Source organism: Carettochelys insculpta, unplaced genomic scaffold (genome assembly GCF_033958435.1).
Source record: "Carettochelys insculpta isolate YL-2023 unplaced genomic scaffold, ASM3395843v1 scaffold_0035, whole genome shotgun sequence".
Lineage (NCBI taxonomy): Eukaryota > Metazoa > Chordata > Testudines > Carettochelyidae > Carettochelys > Carettochelys insculpta.
The window spans coordinates 972042-992075 of NW_027439072.1; the positions used below are offsets into that span (position 1 = coordinate 972042).

The window sequence follows — 20034 nt, forward strand, 5'->3', positions numbered from 1 at the left end:
AACAGTGTTGGCCTGTGCTTGGAGTCTGCCCAGCACAAGCACTGGGAGGCAGCAGGCTCAGCTGTGCTAGAAGTAGCATCACACAATAGGACTGGAACTCAACAAAGCTCAGCAGGATGGTGCCTATAAAGGCTCAGTGAGGATGGGATTCAAGCCCTGCAGAGCACAATGGATTAGCCGTCCATCCCCTTCACCACTCGGCCGCCTCACCCAACGTGCCTGGAACTTTTTCATATGTCCCAACTTCAGCCCTGCCAGGAACCTTTCTGCCACTCACTGGCTGGCCAGGGACACGGGAAGGGCAGGTTTGGCCCAACAGATCTATGATCACTCATGTCCCCTGCAGAGCTGCTTCCTGGGGTGAGGAGGGGACTGTAGTGCCCTGCCCTGGGAGCAGCACAGCTCAGCCCATGTGTCCCTGCTGGGTGGGTCCAGAGCAGGGCCATGGGCAGGGTCTGCAGCCTTTGTGTCTCCTCCTGACACGCTCTGCTCCTTTCCAGCTGCTCTGTTAGCACAGCAGCTCCAGCTGGATTGGCCCCTTATCTGCCAGGTCAGTCTGTGAGGGGCCGATGGGAGGCAGGTTCAGGAGCAGGCGTTGGCTGGGTCTGGCTGGGACTGAACATGTGGGATCAGGCAGGGGCACTTGCCTGGCACAGCTTCTTTTGAATGAGGGGCAAAGATAGTTCTGTGATTCCCAGCCAGTGACATCAGTGAGGGAAAACCCTGCAACTACATGCTGGGACAGAGTTTCTGTGCACTAGCAGCAAGGCATCTCCTGGGCTCTCCTGCTGTACAACAGGGTCTGGTTCAACTTCTTCTTGTCACATGGGTGCTGGGCTTATCTGTAAGAGAGGTTATAGGAGAAAGATTTGAGCCCTTCTGGGCATAAGAGTGAGCCCCACAAACAGAGGCATTCATGCTTCTGCCTGGTTTTGAACCAGGGACCTTTTGCGGGTTAGGCAAATGTGATAACCACTACACTACAGGAGCTCTACTTTCTCATTTCTTGCCCTCCCCTAAATTGCATCCTCAAGCCACGGCTTGCCCTGCCATGTGTGGATGGGGGACCTTATAGAAATTGAGGGAAGTATTTTACTGGCTCAGCTGCTCAAGGAGAGGGAAGCAGCTGCACTCACAACTGGGACTTTCAATATCAGCTCTTCCAGAATTGAGGTACTGACCGGTTATGCAAATAGGACATGGAATATTTAAGTCTGCACCTCATTTGCATTTCCTATCGGTCACATTTCCACGCCACTTCCAAAAGGGCTGGGCACTGTAGCCACAGCCTTGCTGTGTAGCTGCTCCACGGGACTTTTTGAAAGAGCTGTGGCTTTTTTGAAATAAAACTCTCTAGTGCAGACATAGCCATGGGGAAAAAGTAGTAAAGCAGAGCCAGGCTGCAGCCAAAACAATTGCAACAGCTTATAACAAAGAAACGTGTGTGTGCATAACAGAACACAACAATTCTTTTAACAACTACAGAACAAACAAATGTTCAAACACCAGTTTTACTCTGAATTTGTGTTATTCACTTACACAAGGACAAGGGTTTGAGTGCTCTGCCACTTGAACTAACACCTCTACCTAGGAGCAACTCTTAACCCACTCACCTTGTTCCTGAACCCCTCATGGGCCTTTCTCTGCCCTCTGAATCATTTCTGAAAGGGCCACTTCCAAGGCATTTTTCAGGTGGGCTGGCTAGCTTAGCTGTTTGGCTTCTTGTTGTAATAACAACAAGTTGGTGGGTTTAAGTTTACTTGGTATACTTGGTAGACTAAGAGTTCCGTGTTCTTACTTAGCTCACAGCTGTAAGTGGGGAAGAGAAGCTGGTGGGAAAATCCATTTCCAAGTTTTGTGTAAGTGTAGACACGGCCCATCAGAATTCCCATCAACCCCCTATTTAGCAAATATTTGCATAGAAGAATTCCAGCCCTGAGTTCTGCAAGCCGGCAGTTCCCACTTTGTCCAAAACTTTTTAGCTAATGACAAAGCACCTCCAAATGTTAGGTGAGGGTGATTCTTTATGAAAACCAGCTGTGCTGGAGAACACCAGTTTGGTGTTGAAAAAGACGTGCTACTGTGGTCTGCCTGAGCAATTCATCAAACATTACAGATAGCTAGGACTGAGAGTTCCCCTTTTTCACCACTCACACAGGGGAGGGGAACTGTGGTGGGAGTGGCAATAGCCTCAAGGGGCTCAGAAAGAGCTACAGGTGGTAACTTGACCCTATCACTCTTGAACATGAATTCGGGTAAACAGGGCTGCCAGGCTGGTCCAGGGTTGGTCTGAGACTGCCCAGAACCCAGCAAGGGTTTCCTACAAATTTCCTACACCTCATTAGCATAAGGTCACATGATTTGGAGTCCAGAAGATGCTCTTCCAGACTCCTGAACATCAGGTAGAAGCTGGGACCCTGAAAATTTTTGGGAAGAAGGGGCCTCTGGAAGGGCTCCCTGGGCCACGTTTCTACATGGCATTTTGGAGTCCAGAAGGTGATGTAATGCTAATGAGGCACAGGGAATTTGCATCCATACCTCATTAGCATCTTTCGCTCCGTGTATTAGCATGCCACTGCTGAAGGAAGTGACCTGTGTAGAAACAGCCTATGAGTCACCCTTTCTAGTAACTCAGGAACATTCGGGGGAAAAAAGCCCCAACTTTAACCCAAACTGAAATGTTTCAAGGATTCCCAATTTTTCTACCTTACTTCAGAACAAGCAATTGATAGTAAAATTAACAGATATTACAAGCGAAGAGGTATTTGTCGAGTGCACCCTATGCTTGCAATAGATTTATTTCAAAATATAAGAGAAACATCTTTAAAAAAAAAAAAACTTTGATATTTGCAAAGGGTCCTCATTCCAGACAAGGTCACATTGACATCAAGGATTGTTGTGCATGGTGATTTACTGTTAAATACTTTAAGAAAGTCCTACAAGGCTCTGGTTCCCACTGAAACACAGAAAACAGAATGGATTTTAAACTAAGAGGGGCTAAAACCCCAAAAGCAGCTCAGTTATGGACACAACATTTTAAGGATTGTTAAGTGTCGTGATTTACTTTATAATCCTACAAGAAGGTCATTCAGGGCTCTAATTTCCAATGAAACAGGAAAAAAAATGGACTTTAAGCCAAAAGGAAAAAATAGCCCAAAGAAAAAAGCCCAGTTGTTCAGGCATCTTAACTACCCCCACGCCCCACTCCCCTTCCCTTCAGAAAAGGAGAACAATAGGGAGGGGTGGTGGGTTAATCAACCTGATAATTACAGACTTTTTTTTGAACAAAGAGTTAAAATGGTATAAAAACTTCAGGGTTGTGGAGCCAGTTCTCTTTTCAAGAGAAACTCTCTTGAGCTGAGGTGCTGTTGGATCTCAAGACCAGGTCTGTGGCTTGTTTTTAAACAGTCTTTTAACTCTCCCCCAACTCCCCTTATAGAGTTACACAATAGGATCATAGAAACACGGAATCTTCTCTTTTTTCAGTCATCCCATCTCAGCCTCGCAATGTGTACGCCCAGAACAGAATCCCATGGTTGAAGAAAACATAGCTCTCTGCAAAACCACACGTTTATCTCCAATGGTCCTGGACCTTTTCCTTCAACATGAAGTATGGCCAAGAGCACCAGAGGACCTCTAGATGCTTCCTCATTCGGGATAACTTCTTCAAAGACTGTTCCTGGGGTTGTTTTGTCTTTGTAACTCTTGGCCTTTACAAACAAGTGGCCCTGCCTACTTCTTGCCCCTCACCAAAAGCTTGGTCACCATCCGGTCACTCAATGATCCTGGGGCCAAGTGGGGAAGGTGTGGAAAGAGACTCTTGTGGCAAAAGAGTCAAATCCCATCTCCTTCCTTGCTATCAGTATCCTGCGGTCCCTGGGTGAACCCAGGAAGTAAGGCAGAAATGGGGCAAAAGAGGAACTCAAGCTGAAGGAAGCTGCCAACATTCCTCCTGCCTCCCAAGGACAATTGCTATCACATCAATAGCTGAGAAAAACATCTCCAATATTGAGGTGGGAGAGTGTTAGACTGAAGATCTAAAGGTCCTTGGTTCAATCCCAAGCTTCAGCAGAGCTTTTCCAAACTTTGGCCAGAGAGCAATTAGTGACTGTTTGGGCCTTGCTGTTGGCAAATGCTCCTGGAAAGGATATTGTCGGCGCTATTGGGACACCAAGGCGCTAGCATGCTCTTCCTTTCTTCTCTTGCTCTTCCTCAGCAAGGGGAGGAAAAAAGACCCCATTGTGCCCATTATGATCCAGGCAACTTCACAGATCTTGCTGAGTGTTCCCAAAAGTCCACTGCTCAACCCGCCGAGCGAGTGAAAGGCAGCTCTGAGGCCCTCTCACCACCATTTTCTCCAGGTTGGCCCATCCAGGTGTCACGGCAAATGCCACACAGGTGGATGGCATTGCAGGGGAGGGTCAGAGGAACACAGCTGAGATTCTGTGGTGCACTGGTAATCACAGAACTTTCCAAGCTGAAATCAGCAAAAAACACAGTATGTCATTTGTGTCCTGGCCTGTTTTCCTGCTTCTATGGCTGGCCTGGAGCCGGGCATTCCCTGCCCCTGTGAGTGCCAGCAATCAGACAGCCTGCGGTACCTTTCAATGCGACATGGGAACACTTTTGTAGTTAGTGAAACAAAATACTTCCACCAACAGTAGTTATCCCCTTTGCTGCACTTAGCTGCCTGTATGCTGTTGATTTCTTCTCTTTGAGGCAATAAGAAGCAGCTAACTCAGAAGCTGCTGAGCTCGCTCATCTTCCTTGAGATGTGAGATTGCCTCTCCACACTTGATACACCCTTTGAGGTGGTGGGCTGAGAAACCTTTAAGGACTCCCTTTTCTTGGTTTCCAGCTTAAAGCTGCTGGATGAGGAAAGAGTGGCCAGGCAAGTGGGTGGCTGAAAAAGGGAAGGAGGTCTGACAAACAGGAAATGGTGGAGTGACAACAAAGTCCACAACCCCTTGCATATCTTTCCAGCCAACAAAATGCAGCACCAGATTTGTGCTTGGTCCACAGGGAGGTCTTTGAAGCAGTAGGAAACGTAGGCCATTTTCTTGGAGGTTCCCCTAAAGGTAAAATGCTGTTGATGGAGATCCGGAGCGCCTCACTCATTCACTAGGAGGAAAAAGCCCCAACTCAGGTGTACCTGTGGAGAAGAAAGGCCCTGGAGAGACAGAGATTTCTAGCAAAACCCACAGATTTGAAATCAGATTGCAGAATGCAGAGCTCTGAATACAGCCATTACGACATGGGACCTGCAGATAAACAATTTCTTGGCACCTGTTACTCTTTGGAGGTTGGCACCCTGCATACCTTGGCTACTGATACTGGCATACATGCATTCCTTCTGAGAAAGGTAGAGTTGCTGTGGTGGGGTTCAGGGGTCCCCATGCACTGCACCCTGGCCGTAGGCAGGAGTGACTCTCACTCAGCAGGTTGAATAGGAAATTTATTAGGTGACAGAGGCCCAGTTTCTCACAGAAGAGTCAGTGCAACAATCAGAGAAAGTCATTCCATCTCGTCCTGGGGAGAGGAGCCCAAGGGGTGCCCCTCTGAGGTGTAGCTTTCCCTTTGCCCGGCTGGCTGGCTTCAAGCTCCCTCTCCCCTCCAGCTTCTAACTGCCCCATCTGATTCAAAGCCAGATCAGCTCCTCCCTCCTCTTTGTTCAGGGCAGAGGTGTTACCTGCCAGCCTAGGTTATACCCCAGGGTCATCCTTAGCTGTTGGGAGTTGCTCTGCTTCTCTCACACACATCCAGCCTGCGTCTCACACATGCACTCCTCCCACTCCATCACACTTGCCTCTACAGCATAACCAAGCTTTCACCATTTGCCGCTGGTAAAGAGTACAGCTTCGTGGTGGAGCATTTGACTGCAGCTGAAAAAGTCCCAGGTGCTCCTTCACAGATGGTTGTCTTAAGGGAAATAGATCTTCATCTCCAGTCCATTTGGGGTTTTCCCTGGATGTTTGAAATAGATTTAAACACTTATCATTTTCCTCTGCCAATGTACCAGCACTGAGCAAACCTATCCTCCAGCTGAGATCAGTTCCCAGCCTGCAAAGCTCAGGGTTCTGATCCATTGAACACACGAGGGTACTGTACATCACAGATATGCAGGGCCCTGCTGACAGTGGCCTGTACTGGGCAGGAGAACCAGGCCCAAAGCCAGGGGGCTCAGGAATCTAACACACAAAGGCCACTTGGTTCAGACTGAGCTCACAGCACTTTGGCTTCATCACACTCGTCCAGCAGTGCCAGGGCCCACCCCAGGCACAGGAAGAAGCCTGTGTCTCTGACCAAGAAACATTCAACTGGCAGGGGCAGAGCTTCCGGAAGCCCCAGAAAAGAACCCAGCCCAGGACCAGGCAAAGCCCTCCCACAGTGGGGGCTGCAGAAAGGACCAACACATCTCAGAAAAGTCACTGACAGTTCCCAGCTGCAGAGCCCCATGCATTGGCCCAAAGCCCCCAAAGAAAGACATGAGTGAGCCACGCTAACACCAACCCCACAGCCAGGGGTTAGAAACTTGTTTCATGGCTCCTTCCCCACTCTAGCAAGATAAATGCAGAAGTGGGGCCCAGCAAAAGTACCTCCAAGACCTTATCTACCAGGTTTTGGTATAAACTTCCCCCCAAAAATTCTAAAAACCTTAAATTTTTGGGGATAAAATTCACTGCCACCAGCCAAGTAATAATAAGGAAACTAGGGAGAGACTACGTGGGAAATCTCAGCCCCAAAAGTAAGAACCAGGTGTGATGGGGTTCTGGGGTCCCCCAAGCTCTGCACCCTGTCCGCAGGCAGGAGAGTCTTTCACTCAGCAGGAGAACAGCAGGTTTATTAGCCGACAGGACACAGCATTATACAGAGGAGTCAGTACAGCAGGCAGAGACAGCCAGTTTCATCCATGTTGAGGAGAGGAGGCCCCGAGGGGCCCCCAGAGCTGGGGCCTGGCCCCCTCCTTTGTCTCGCTCTCCCTCAGCCCAGACTAACTGCTTCCCAACTCCCAGTTCCAATTCAAACCCCTCAGGCTCCACCTCCTCCTTTGTCTGCAGTACAAAGGTGTTACCTGGTTATCAAGGTTACCCTCAGCAGGAGCCCCACACCCTCTGTGAGCCACTCACATACACACAGGTACCCCCACTCCATCACACCAGGACACAAACACTAACCAATACCAGGTTAATAAAAAGAAAAAGAAAGAACTTTTATTATTACAACAATATTTGTGTTGCAAGCCTCATGATGAGATGGAAGAGTCACAAAGTAAAACACATGGGGAGTCTCCACCATGGGCCTAGAACTTAGTTACAAGGAGAGTAAAAGAACATTTCAAAAAAGTGCACAGACATCAGATCCCACTTCCCAAACCATAATACAGTAAAGCCTCACAAATCTATCTAAACTTTACCCAACTTACAGAAGATTGGAGGGTCTGTTCTTGGAGGGAGATATTCTGTGTCTCTCTCCCTCATGGCTGGAAAGAAGAAGAAGGAAAAAGACAGAGAAGAGAAGAGGGAGGAGCCAAAATTCAATTCTTACCTCTATTCCTTTTGGCCAACCCCACCTGGCTCAGGAGGTTAATCCTTTTACTCCCAGGCTGCTGGCTAACCCTCATGATCGTGACAACTTGCCTTGAAAAGGAAAGGATGAGAGGTCCCTGGAGTGACTTCTGCCCCAAAAGGCTCATTTATGAGTTAACCCTGGGACTCCCAGAGAGGCCAGAGTCTGGAGGATGAGGGGTTTCTTACCTGGAACAGCAGCCTGACATGTTTCCTGCTGCTCAGATTGGCCATGAAAAAGATCGAAGATCAAGAACTGAACACTCAGAGCCACAAAACACATTCAGAGACCGGAACAAATTCCAATCCTCAGAATGAATGAAACCAAAAGGTAACTGTGCCAGGGTATCCGCCCACCATTGCTCTGGCTGTACCTGCAGGAAAAGGCAGGGAGGAGAGATTCATTGCTAGCAGGAGCAGATGGAGCTATAAGTCAGAGATGGAAGCTGGTAACACAGAGGCTCCTGGGGAAGGGCAGTCACTTTGCGGAACACCAGCTGGGAAACACGGGCCTGTGTGAACATTGGCAAAAAAAGACATGTCAATGACACGACCGGAGCTGAACTGAGATCTTTGGGAGCTGGGTGGAAGAAGTGTCTGGGAAATCCCAAAGCAGTAGTGCTGTGACATGGAGCCTCTCATCAGGAGCAGGTGCTTCCACCCTGGTGTGTGAGGGTTGCGACCTGGCAGTAAGGGATGTGACCTTGAGAGAGATTAAAGGTCTCAGGATGTGGAAGTTGGTGTTAAGCAGAAGTGCGTTGCAGCTAATGGTGGGCAGTATGGAGTCCCCAGAGCTGTAGCACAGGGAAACTGGGACATTGCAGAAAAGGAAGTCGAGGGTAACCACTCTGCTTTGTGGCAAACACCAGTCATCAACCTCTGGACATAGCTTAGAAGGCCAGACCGCTTTCCATTGCACCACACATCTCTGGCACACAGAGGCTAGGGACACCCAACATATGAGCTCCCCTCTCTCACTCTCCTGGCTAAGAACCATCCATTTCCCTCTCCCTTTATGTACTGGGACAGAGTTGTGCCCCTCACTCCACAGTGACACACCTCTGGGCCCCAGAATTCAAGGAAACAATTCCAGAACTATGAGAAAGATCCCTGCAGGGCAGAACATTTTGAAGAGAGACACAGATGGACAGACAGACACAGGCAGACCGACAGATTATTTGGGTTCTTTTTTATGTGCCTCTTTTGTTCCAGAGCCTTCGGGTGTGTTCACCCAAGGGGCTGCCGGGGTCAGGACATGAGCCCTGCAGAGCAGGGGTGGGTGTGGCAGTGACATCACACGGGCCTTTTGCAGAGCAGTCGCTGATTGGTTAAAGGAGGTGGGGAGGTGATGACCTCACAGACAGTACAGAACAATGGCCAGGTGGGACAGGCTGCAGGACAGGGGCCTTCTCAGAGTCCCCCCCCCAGGGCTTGGCTGCAGGGAGTCTTTTTCTTGAGAGCTCTGCCCTGGAGGCTGGGGAGAGAATTCAGGGTGAGGAAGATGAGCGTGAGGAGAAGCCTCCTTGGTGTGTTCTACTTCCCCACCACTAATTGCGCTGGATGGCAGACGTCCCTGTGGGGAAGGTCGAGTCTGATCCAGCTGGTGCTGGGCAAATTGAAGGCAGGAAAACAACAGCTTAAGGTTCTGCAATCCCCAATGGAACCGCACAGTAAATGAATCAGGATTCTCCTTCCAGCTCCCTTGGCCCAGAGCTGGAAAGAGCAACAGTCTGTGAGCCACTAATGCCTTTTTCTCTGGCGCAGGGCTACCAGGCCATCTGCCACAGAAAAGTCTCTTGTAATGTGCAGTGCAGCTGTAGATGAAAAAGAGACCTGTTCTACCGACTGCACTGGCTTCGTGCTGAGGTCAATTTTGTCAGCCTTAATTTGTTGTGTCGATATTGCGGGAGGTGACGGAAGTGTTGGGGAGAGCTGCAGCACCAGTGAGTGGCAAGATGAAGATTTCCAAATACAGCGTCTACACACAGGAAGCCTATTTCAGATGCAGCCATTGGACACGCTACGGCTGATTTCAAAATAGGCTCTAGTCCCTGTCTTAGCAGCCCCTGTTCCCAAGAGCTGCTCTTACTCCTACAATGAGGTTTACGTCTTTCAAAATAAGCCAACCGCAATTTATTTCTGAATTATTTCAAAGCAGCGGTTGCCTTGTGTAGACGCTGGGATAGCTATTTTGAAATAGCTTTGCTGTGTAGAACCCCCTTATGAACCCAGGGCTGTGACAGGCAGAGCAGCAGCTGCTCAGAAGACACCCAGCACTGCAAGTCAGGTTGTCACTCACCAGCACCCCAGGGACAGGGGATTTGGAATGGTAAATGAGTGAGGGGAATACAGGGCAGAGCCTCCCCCACACCCAGCAAAGCATCTGCATCCTGCCACCTCCTCTCAGCAGGACTCTGGCCTGCTCCCCACAAGCCACTCAACGCCTTTCCTTGATCTTTGGCCCTTGCTGTCTCGAGCAGTCAAGCAAAGGGGAACAGACCAGCACCCTGAAGCTGTCTCCGAGGTAGCAAAGGGCTTCGTGTTACCCAAACAAGCCAGCCAACCCACAGAGGACCAGGGTTCTCCGAGGTGCTTTCAGAAAGGAGCAACTGGCAGTTGCAAGGACAGTATTACCCCTGCAGTGAGATCGCTGTCCCTCCCCCACAGCTCAGCATCCCACCTGCGCATTCCCAAACCCCCTCCCCCCACCATCCTGAGCCTCAACCTTGCTCCCCACCCCCAGTCTGTGTCTCCCATTTCCCACTGCCCTGAACCCTGGCTAGAGATTCCCTCAGACCCTGCTGCCCCTCATGCGCTGTCCTAGGCCCCTGCCGGGTGTTGCCTAAGACCCTGCCTATCCCCTACCCCCACTGCCCTGAGAACAACACTAACAAGGCCCATGTTCCCTGGCAGAGGGGTCACAGCATCACCACCTGCTGCAACGTGCTTCCAACGGAGGTACCCCAGCCTGCTGCCTGCTCCTGAGCTCAGCTGCTCCCAGCTCTCCCAGAGCACAGGGCCTTAGACCAGCAGTTGCCCTGTCTGCTCTCCTACCCACAGACACAGAGCCCACAGGAGCAGAGCCCACAGCTGTCACCCCAACCCCAGAACCTCTGCATATGCAGCACTAAGCCTGCCCACCAAAATGATTCACCTGCAACTCGTTCCTACCTGCTGCAGGGGTATCTCCACATGAGGTAAATGGCTCACTTGTGCATCACCACTTTCTCTCAGCCAAGGAGGTCCATGGCCACGGCCTCCTCTTTCAAATCCAGCCTCCACATCAAATGTCTGTCTGTTCCCACCAGGTGGGAGAGGAGAAATTCAAAGGGCTGTCATGAGCCCTTGCACACAGCTCTGCCCAGGGACCTACAGATCCCTCCTGTACATTGAGAGCTTTCTCGGGGGGAACTGTGAAGGGGGCACTGCTCTCACATTACCTTGGAAGAAAAGTGTGGAGAATAAAGTTGCCATTGGAGAATGTGGGCATTGATCCCACTACCTCTTACATGCGAAGCAAGCGCTCTACCATTTGAGCTAATTCCCCTGGCTATATACAAAGCTTGTGCCCCAGCCACTTCACTGTTGAGTGCACACGTCCCTGCAGCTCCCCAGCTCCTTTCCTAAGATGACACTTGTAAGACCAGGTCCTACCAGCTGGCTGGCTGAGCTGTTCAGACAGTGCTGCTAATAATGCCAAAATGACAGTTTCCAGCTCTACATGAGCCCTTGGGGCATCTTGACTAAGTGGCCTGGCTGCTCTAGACAGGGAGGTTCCTGTGGCTTTGCAGTGCCTGGTGTCCTCTGCACAGGTTCTACTGGCTGTGTCAACTCCCTGGACTCAGCTTGATTAAGCTCCATGGACAGGTGAGATACATGTAACGGGTGACTGTGTGAACTGCAGGGGTCTGTAGCATGAGGTGCTTTGGCAGATGCTTCATTTCTGAGAGCAGCTGCAGTGGAGAGTTAGTGGTCTGTGGGAGGAGGGGTTTCCTCTGGGGCATATTTTTAACCTTTTACTGAATAGCCAAGTCTGTGATTTATTTCTCAAGCCATTTTCAGAGTGTCCCATCTGGGTGTGTTTAACAGCTGGAGCAGGTAGAATGGGTGATTAAACAGAGGTTCTGAAATGGGGCGTTAATATTCTTTTTAGAATGACGTCATATGAAATAATCATCAGAAGCATTGCTCCTTGTCAGTTATCAGCTGCTTAAATCTGATTGTCTTCCCTACCTATGAGCTGTTCCAAATATGTATTTACAACAAAGATATTTATTTGTACCCATGAGGCAAATCTACACAACACCAGCATTGGTGTCACCTATGAAAAATTCATTCCGCCCAAAAGGAAATTCCACCAGCCCGAGGATGGGCAATGTCCGAGGGAACACAGATGTGGCCTTGGTTCTCTGGTGGCTGACAAAGGAAGGGATGAGGGCTGCAGAGGTTGAGCCTCCTGGGCTGCTGCCCTCCCCCAATGGCCAGACCACTGGATGGAAGCAGTACAGAAGCTGTTATTCTGGATCGTTCTGCAGAAACCTTTTCCTCCCTGCCCTGGCATTGAATGGGGGGAGGAAGGTGTGGACTGTTTGATGTTACACCACTGCGGGGAATGTGCAGACTGTTTGATGTTACACCACTGAGGGGACAATGCTACTCCTTTTGCCTGACACCTCTCAGATATTCATGTGATTTTTCTGGCCAAGGTTGGGAAACTTATTTATTCAGCCTAGTGCACTCCCCTGTGGGAACAAGAGCCCCCAGAATGCAGGTGGGTATCTCCCCTTTGGTCTTCATTTCAACTCCTCTCTTGTGGAACCTCTCTGCTAAGAAGTGAGCCCAAAAGGCCTTCTGAGCCACGCTCAGAGAGGAGGACATGGCAGTAAGAGTCTTGTTTCAGCCAGCTGGCAGTTTACTCTGCTGCTCTGCAAGCCTGCACCAAATCTTTGCAATTGGGCTCTGTAATTTGATGGCTCTCACCATTTGACTGTCAACATTTTCTCCCTTTCTTATTTCGGAAGAAAGCTTTCGAATTTAGATTATACAGTATTGGCACAGTCTGCCCTTTTGGGTAAGAAGCTGAGAGGGAAGGCTGCTTCCAGTAATAAGGAAACTCACACAAAGGTCATCAGTAGCAGACTCTTAACAGCACTGTGCCTGGGTGGGCTTGAATCTCCATCTTTCCGGTTAATACCTACAGGATTAGCACATGGCTGCAAATGCACATGGACTGCTCATTCTTTCATTCTCAAGGAAAGTTCCTGACCCCTGGCTGTGGGTCTGGGGTTAACCTGGCTCATTCATGTCTTGCTTTGTCCTACTAGGAAAGCAGAGTGGCCTCTCCACAGTAACAAATCTCTCCCCATTTTCCAGCCATAAAGAGAGCCCAGCTCAGTGGTGGAACATTTGATGCTGATGAAGATATCCCAGGTGCTCCCGTTTGGGTGGTTTTCTGAACAGAAATCAGTTTTCATCTCTTGTCCCAGTATGTTGGGGGGTTGCACTAGATGCTTGAGAAGAATTTAAACTCTTAACATTTTCCCCTGCAAATGTACCAACACCAAGAAACCTGTCCCTCAGCTGCCTCAGTTCCCAGCCTCCGAGGCTCAGGTTTCTGTTCCCATTGATCAGACAAAGGTACAATCCAATGCACATGTGCAGGGCCCTGCTGGCCATGGGCTGCACTGGGCAGGAGAACCAGACCCACAGCCAGGGTTCTCAGGAGTCTGACACAGAAATGCCCTTGGTGCAGGCTTAGCTCACAGCACCTTGGCTCTGTCATCCTCAGTCAGCCACAGTGGAGCCTGCCCTTCACCCAGGAATAAGCTCATGGCTCTGAGCAGGAATTTAGTCATCAGGCAGGGGGCAGAGCTGCCAGGAGTCCCAGAAAGGCCCTGAGCCCAGAGCCAGGCAGAGCCCTTCCTGCGTGGGGGCTGCAGGAGGCAGCAATACCAGAGAGAAAAGAACCTGATGGCTCACAGCTGCCAAGCCACATGCATTGGCCTGGAGCTCCCAAAGCAAGACAACAGTTAGCCAGACAAATGCCACTGCACAACCAGGAGTCAGTAAGTCCCCCTGAGAAGAAAGGATGAGATGCCCTTGGAGGGACTCCTGCAAACAAGGCTCTTTATTAATTAACCTTGGGGCTTCCAGAGAGGCCAGAATCCTGGGACCACAGCCCCTGCAGAGCACAGGTTAGTGAGCATAAAAAGAAGCATAGAAATCTTCCAGAGCCCCAATTTAAACTCCTTCTGCCAGAGACAACTACGTGTCCACTGCGGCTGCTCTCACAAAATGGAAAATCCACCTAAACGCTCATCAGACACAGACTTTTGCAGTTCACAAAACCATCCCTGGTGCACCTGCCCATGGAGCTGAGCAAACCTGTGAGAGCGGGGAGGGGACAGGCAGAGCAGCGCAGAGGAGACCCAGAGCTGTGACACCAGGCTGCCAATCCCCAGCACCCCAGGGCAGGGGCAGTTGGAATTGTTATGATTATGTCAGCAGTGATGCCCAGGGACTCCACCCACCAGGCTGGCCCTGCACAATGCCCTGAGCATGGGAGAGAGCCCCTGGCCAGAGCAGGTAGGACACCTAGCAAAGGCATCCCAGGAGTTGAACCCATAACCAGGGCATGAGTAGGCTCACAACAAGCAGCTGATGGAGCCGTCCCTTTGTAAAGGAGCCTTTGGAACAACAATTCATTCAAGTGCATCACCCTGTGCAGGCCCTGAGTTCTTCTGTGCTTCTCAGCAGCTGGGGAAAAGCCTTTTTGGGACTTATCTGCTGCCCCACAGCTGAAAGGAGCCCCACAGTTAAGAGGCCCCTCTTGGGGAGTGGCTGATTTTTTATCAGCAGCTGCTCTCAGAAATGAAGCATCTGCCAAAGCACTGCATGTGACAGACCTCTGCAGCTCACAGAGCCACCCCTGTTGCATGTATATCACCTGCCCATGTAGACCAGTGAAACTCTGAGCCCAGGGAGGAGACACAGCCAGTAGAACCTGTTCAGAGAACACCAGGCAGTGCAAAGCCAGGCTGCCAGGCACCAGCAGCCCCAGGCAGTGGCATTGTGATGCAGTCAGGGATTCCCACACAGCACTCCCACAAGCCTGGCACTGCACAGCTCTCTGCCTGTGCTGGAGCTTCCCTGTCCATAGCAGCCAGGCCACTTAGTCAAGATGCCCCAAGGGTTCACGTAGAGCTTGAAACTGTCACCATGGCATTATTAGCAGCTGTGTCTAAAGAGCTCAGCCAGCCAGCTGGTAGGAACTGGGCTAACAAGGGTCATCTTAGGAAAAGAGCCAGGGGAGCTTCTGGGACAAAGGAAATCAGCAAGGAGTTGGGGAATTAGCTCAAATAGTAGAGCGCTTGCTTAGCATGTAAAAGACAGGGGGATCGATACCCACATTTTCCAATGAAACTGACATTCTTGAAATTTCCTGCCCAAGAAATCAAGGGGAGCTGCTTTTGCCCCCCCCAAGGAAGCTCACAATGTACATGGGGGTTTGGGGCTCTGTGTGTTGAATGATGTGCAATGGCACAAGAGAGCATTATCAACATCTTGTCTCCCACCTGGTGGAAGAGGAAGTGCTCTCAGCTGGAGGATGGATTTGAAAGAGGAAGTCAGGGCCATGGGCTGCCTCAGGTGAGAGAAAGTGGTGATGCACAGGTGAGCCATGTACTGATGAGGGAGATACCCCTGGAGCAGGTGGGAACGAGTAGCAGGTGGGTCATTTTGGTGGGCAGGTTTAGCACTGCACCTGCAGAAGGTTCTGGAGTTGGGGTGACATCTGTGGGGTCTGCTCCTGTGGGCTCTGTGTCTGTGGTAGGAGAGCAGCCAGGGCAGCTGTTGCTCCAAGGCCATGTGCTGTGGGTGAGCTGGGAGCAGCTGAGCTCAGGAGCAGGGAGCAGACTGGGGTCCCTCTAAAGGAAGAACATTGCAGTAGGTGGTGATGGTGTTACCCATCTGCCAGCGAACATGTGCCATGTTAATGTCATGCTCAGGGGAAGAGAGGGAGGGGACAGGCAGGGTGTGAGTTGACACCCAGCAGGGGCCCAAGAAATAGGGTGAGGTGCAGCAGGGTCTGAGGGAATTCCTAGCCAGGGCTCAGGGCAGTGGGGAAAGGGAGACACAGTCTAAGAGGGGGATTCCAGGTTGAGGTTCAGGGTGGTGGGGGAGGGGCTGTGGTGATGCCTGGGTGGGATGCTGAGCAGTGGGGGAGGGACAGCAATCTCACTCCAGGAACCACACTGTACCTACAGCTGCCTGTTGCTCCTTCCCGAAAGGGCCCTTGTGAGCTGTTTCTCTGTAGCTTGGATAGTTTACGTGGGTAGCGCATGGTTCTCATAAAACCAAGGGGTCGAGCACTTGCTAGCCAGTAGACAAGTGCAGGGTGTTGCTCTGTTACCCTTTGCTGGACTGCTATAGGCACCAATGTCCAAAGACATGAAGGAAGTTGAGTGAGTTCTGGAGACCAGACCAGAGTCTTGCTCAGGAGGCTTCACTCTGCTTTGCAGGGAGGAGCCCTGACCTTTATTCTTTTCACTCCATTACCCTTCCGAATGCCCCTTCACTGGGGTGCTGATGAGTGACAACCTGACCTGCAGGACTTGTTATCTTCTGAGCAGCTGCTGCTGTGCCTGTCACAGCCCTGGATTTATGAGGGGGTTCTACACAACAAAGTTACTTAAAAATAACCATCCCAGCATCTACACAAGGCAACCGCTGCTTTGAAATAATTCAGAAATAAATAGGGGACGGCTTATTTTGAAATGGGTAAACCTCCTTGTACAAGTACAAGTACTAGCAGCTATTTGGAAACGGGCTGTGGAGATGGGGCTAGAGCCTATTTTGAAATAAGCTATTGTGAGTCCATTGGCTGCATCTGAAATTAGCTTCCTGTGTGTAGATGTGGTATTAGGAAATCTTGGTCTTGCCACTCACTGGTGCTGCAGGTCTCCCAAACACTTCATGCACCCACAGGAATATTGGCACAACACATTAAGACTGACACAATTTAGCACTGGCGAGGGCAGAACCTTAACCTGGTGTTTTCCCTGTCTCTCTTTTTCCCACCACCAGCTGGATCAGACTCTGACCCTCCCCACACAGACGCTGCCGTCCAGCGCAGTTAGTCGTGGGAAAGGAGAATGGGCCAAAGAGGATCCTCCTTGCGCTCACGTTCCTCACCATGAATTCTCTCTCCAGTCTCCGGGGCAGAGCTCTCAAGAAGGAGACTCCCTGAGGCAAAGCCCTGGGGGGTCTCTGCGATGGCCCCGGCCCTGCAGCCTGTCCCACCTGGCCATTGTGCTGGACTGTCTGTGAGGTCACCACCTCCCCACCTCCTTTAGCCAATCATCTGAGGTTCTTCCAAAGGCCCTTGTGCTGTCACAGACACACCCACCAGTGCCCTGCAGGGCTCATGTCCTGCCCCTGGCAGCCCCCTCTGCAAACGCACCCCAAGGGTCTGCAACAAAAAAGACACATAACAAACACAAAAACCCGAACTCCTCCCATCCTCAGTGTCCTGTGGGGTCCTGGCACTGGGGCAGGTGGGGAGAGAGGAGAGGAGACTGGTGGATTCTGACCTGTCCACTGCAGAGGGCACAATAAGTGAAAGGAGCATTTTAACTCCTCCCGTCCTCAATGTCCTCTGGGCAGCAACTCCAGCTTCCCTCTGGCACAATGTCTGTGCTGGGGAATGGGAAGGTGTTGTTGTGGACAGTCCAACCGTGTGGGTTGGCCCCACAAAGACACATTTCTTTAAAGTGCAACAAGACCATTTTTTTGGTTTAAGATACAGGCTAACACAGTCACCTCCCTATCAGCAAGCAGTGACATAATAAGGTGTCTTAGCTGGCTAACGTACCTGACTAATAAACAGGAGATCATGGATTCAGCTCCCAGTGCTGCCCTGTTGTACGTCTTTCTTAATGTTTCCCTACGTCTGGCTGGGGAGCAGAGAAGACCTCCCCTGGCAATGTCTCTCCCTGCTGGGGAAGGTAAAGGCTGATGGAAAAGGAGCGTTGGAAAGAATCTAGTCACAGCCTGGAGCTCGGGAAAAGGCAGTTGTGATGGGTGTGGGGAAGGTGCTGCTGTGGCTGCCAGAAGAGAGTCTGTGCCTCACAGCTTTGTGGTTCTGGGGGCTGCCTGTGCCAGCCAGCTCCTCCAGCACGTTTGTAACACAGACACAATTCCCTGTCGGCAGGAGCTCTGTTCTGCCCTGTCTGCGGGAGCAGCTCCTGCCCTCGACCTGCCGCTGCAGAGACGCCCCACAGCCCTGTCCCTGCACACCATGTGCACACACTTGTGCGTGACAGGGGGCGTCTCACTCCCAGGCACACCCAGCTCTGCCCCCACCCCAGCGGTAATTCACCTCTCACCCCAGCTGTCCCCAGTGCTGACCTGACACACCTGAGATCCCTCTTGTAGCTTCCTTTTGCTTCCTCACCAACATTTCCTAACCTTGCTGGGAAGCAAAACCCCTGCAGTGGACATGAATTGTGCAGGTGGGAGACGTTCTGACACAGCCCCTGGGCAGGGTGCAAGGTTTCAGCTGGTGACTGTGCAGTGCAGAGGGAGGAGGAGTTCATCTGCTGGGGGGAGAGGTGGCAGGTGTGAAGGGGAACCCGGGCAGGGCTTGTGGCTGAGGGAGGAGGGGAAAAGGGCAGTGGAGGGGTTGGCAGGGTCTGAGGGGACAAGGGGATCAGGGCAGTGGGGAGGGGTGGGAGAGACAGGATCTGAGGGACCCACTGCAGGGCCCAGGACAGCTGGCAAGGGGCAGCCGGGGCTGAGGGAACCCCCAGCTGGGCTCCGAGCAGTGGGGGATGGGTGAGAGAGTCTGAAAGGGGAGGCCAGGCTGGTGGGGGAGGGGAGGAAATCTCAGTCCAGTGGCCCTGCAGCTGCCTGTTGCTCATTTCCAAAAAGGCCCCTTGTGGTATCTTTTGCATCTGGCCGGCTAGCTCAGTTGGTCAGAGCGTGGTGCTAATAACGCCAAGGTCATGGGTTCAAGCCCCATGCTGGCCATGGGCAGGTCTTTTCTACTTTCCTTCTAGTGGCTGCTCTGGGCAGGAGGCCCAAAGAGCTGAAGGAACCAGGCTGAGAGGCTGGTAGGGAGCAAGTCAGAGTCACCACCCCAGGCTAAGGGAAGGGCTGCAGAGTGGGCCTGTGTGAGGTGAGGATCCCCAGATTCCCAACTCTGCAACACACACCTCCCACAGGAAGGAGCAGCAGGAGCCCTCTGCCAAGGGCACCAGCCCCTACAGCAGCTCCATTGGGTTTCTCTGCTCCCCATCTCCCCCTAAAAGCCTTTGGCCTCACAGGCTCCCTCCCTGGACACCTGCTTCTGCAGCACCACAGGCCCAGGTAACTCACCAGTGGTGCCATTCCCTGCCTGCCCTGCTCCTCTTCCCGCCTGAGTTCTGCTTCTTCACTCAGGTCCCCCAGCTGCTGCTCTGGTGGGCAGAGGGCTGGGGAAGGCACAGGAAGGGCCCTTGGGGGTGGGGTGCAGAAGCACAAGCAGCAGGCCCTGGAGGAAGTCCATGATGAGCAGCTTTGCCCATGGGAGCTCAGGAGAGGGGCAGAGAGGTACAGGTGACAGGATGGGTGGGTGGGTCTCTGCAGAGGTGGGGTTGGCTGGCAGTCCTTGGGGAACGGGGAGAGGCCTGTGGGGAGGAGAGGAGAGAGCAGCAGGCAGCTGGGGGCAGAGCTCAGGGGAAGAGGCAGAGCTGGGATAGGAAGAGGTGAAATGGGAGCAGGAGCACAGGTGGCCTAAGAGGGAGCAGGCCAAGCAAACCAGATCCCCTCCCACTCCTCGGGAGCTTCCAGCACTGGCACCAGCCTCCCCAGTGCAGCTGTCACAGGCCACAGTGGACATTCTGGTGCTTTACATGATGCTGACAGGCAGTGAGCAGAGAGGTGCAGAGTTATTTCAGAAGAGTTTATTCCAGAATTATTCCTCCAAAATAATCTAGTTCACAATAATGCCTTCACGCTACAAGGAAGCCCTGAAATAAACAAAACATGTTTCAAAATGGCACCTCCATGCATAGCAGAGCCTGTTTGTGAATAGAGACCCTGGAGGCCATGCTGGGGATATCACTGCACAGCAGAGAAGTTTTGGAATACGCTATTCTTGAATAACTTATTTTTTAATAACTCCAATTACCTGCCTATGCAGCCCCATTCCAAAATCTCTGTTTTGGAATCGGCACTATCGCGAGGAGAATGAGGTTTCGCACCTTGCAAAAATCTGTCTGCTATTTCTGAATTATTTCAGGAACCTGCCCAGCTCTCTCAGGGTTAGGACCTTATTTGGAAGTTTCAGGGTTGGAGTCCCAGGCTGGGAAAGCTGCATTCACCTTGCCTTGTGCATCAGGAACCCAAGAACCCTGCCCATGCCTGGGGCCATGTGCTGCGTCCCAGACTGTCAGGTGAAACCTGAGAAAGTAAAAAAGCCCAATACTGG

The 20034-nt window shown here is 51.5% G+C and overlaps 2 non-coding genes across 2 annotated transcripts; one reads left to right on the top strand and one right to left on the bottom strand.

Moving 5' to 3' along the window:
* Positions 1 to 917: 917 nt before the first annotated feature.
* On the bottom strand, positions 918 to 990 carry TRNAV-AAC (transfer RNA valine (anticodon AAC)). The gene has a single exon. It is a non-coding gene; the product is annotated as a tRNA-Val (tRNA).
* A 17529-nt stretch (positions 991 to 18519) lies between these two features.
* Positions 18520 to 18593, top strand: TRNAI-AAU (transfer RNA isoleucine (anticodon AAU)). The gene has a single exon. It is a non-coding gene; the product is annotated as a tRNA-Ile (tRNA).
* Positions 18594 to 20034: the final 1441 nt, after the last annotated feature.